Genomic DNA, 1,793 nt, shown 5'->3' with positions numbered 1-1,793 from the left:
TAAATTTCATAAAATTTATATTATTTTATATTCATTTGAAATATTAAAAAAACTTCTCGCTTTAAAGTAACCATGATATGAGTTATAAATGCAATAAAATTTTATACAAAAAATAATATTTATTTGTTGATGAATAATATAAAAGGTTTACATTTCTAAATAACATATATTTATATATGGTGTGTAAAAAAAAAGAAAAGAAGAAAAATAATTTATATTTTTAATATAAAAAGGCAACCGCACACAGTGTTCCCAAGCGGTCACCCATCCAAGTACTGACTGTGCCCAATGTTGCTTAACTTCGGTGATCGGACGAGAACCGGTGTTTTCAACGTGGTATGGCTGTTGCCAGTAATAAATGAAAATTTTTACAAATATATATTTTTCATAAATATCATTAATATTAAAGTATATTATTAAAATTTTCAATGAAGTAATCAATTTAAATATATACTTATTTATTATACCATATATTTTAAATAAAAATGCAACCGCACACAGTATTCTCAAGTGGCCACCCATCCGTGGTACTGACTGTGGCAAATGTTTCTTAACTATTATTTTATAAAATATTTATACAAAAAATAATTTACTCTTATCAAATATTAATTTGTGGCCTGTATTAAGGCCTATGTTATTTTCATTTTTTAGCAAAAATAATGAAATATTTCAATATATTATTAAAGTAACAGATCATTTCTTTTTTGGTGCTGCTTTTTTAATTTTTGTAGGAGATGATTTGGCAACAGAAGCTTTCTTAGCTTTTGGTGCTTTCGGTTTACGAGCAGGGCTACTTTTGGCAGCGGATTTTGTACTTTTTGCTGGTTTTGCTTTAACTGGTGCTTTTTTTGATGCCGCTGATGATTTTGCAGTAACTTTTTTAGCAGCAGTTGATGATGATGGAGTCGCTTTTTTTGCTTTAGGCTTTTTGGCTGCCAATGATGTAGTTGTGGCTTTCTTTTCTTTTGGTGCCCGTTTACTTTTAGCACTCTTTGCTGAACCTTTTGCTCCACTTTCTTTTTTGGATACTTTTGATTTAGCTGAAGAATTAGATGAAGCGGAAGCAGCCAATTTGAATGAACCAGATGCACCTTTACCTTTAGTTTGTACCAAGGCTCCCTCAGTTACAGCAGCTTTTAAATATTTTTTAATAAATGGTGAAATTTTATCAGAATCCACTTTATAATTTGCAGCTAAATATTTTTTAATTGCTTGTAATGATGAACCACCACGTTCTTTTAAATTTTTAATTGCGTTAACAACCATTTCTGATGTACGTGGATGTGTTGGTTTTGAATGTTGTTTTGTACGTTTAGCACCAGAAGCTGTTGCTTTTTTTGTTGGTGTTGTAGAAGCAGCAGTAACCGCAGTTGCTGCAACAGCTGTAGAATTTTCTTCGGCCATATTTTTTACTTTATAAAAATAATGTATTTATTATAAATATTTAAATGATAAAATATAATAATTCTATCAAATAAAAAATAAAGGTTTTCAATTATATCATTATTCACAATAATATAAGTCCCTATGTAAGTCAAAGTACCATGTAGAAAACACATAAAAATTAAATAGTATTTCTAATTTACTGTCGTAGTAAACATGATTTATTTTTTCAATTTCTATAATATATAAAATAATAAATTATAAATTTAATAATAATATTTATTTTATAAATTAAAATATATTTAATTTTTTTATTAACAATTATTAATAAACATAGTTTAATATTAATTATTTCAATCATACAAAACAATAATATTTTTAAGGTAAACTTAAAAAGTATATATTTTTAT

General features: G+C 26.5%; 1 non-coding gene across 1 annotated transcript; it reads right to left on the bottom strand.

Moving 5' to 3' along the window:
- Nucleotides 1-231: 231 nt before the first annotated feature.
- On the bottom strand, nucleotides 232-350 carry LOC123303920. The gene has a single exon (XR_006535989.1). It is a non-coding gene; the product is annotated as a 5S ribosomal RNA (ribosomal RNA).
- Between the last annotated feature and the right edge of the window lie 1,443 nt (nucleotides 351-1,793).

Source organism: Chrysoperla carnea (genome assembly GCF_905475395.1).
Source record: "Chrysoperla carnea chromosome X unlocalized genomic scaffold, inChrCarn1.1 SUPER_X_unloc_16, whole genome shotgun sequence".
Lineage (NCBI taxonomy): Eukaryota > Metazoa > Arthropoda > Insecta > Neuroptera > Chrysopidae > Chrysoperla > Chrysoperla carnea.
The sequence above is the reverse complement of the archived record's forward strand: the minus strand, read 5'-3'. Positions and strand labels throughout refer to the sequence as shown.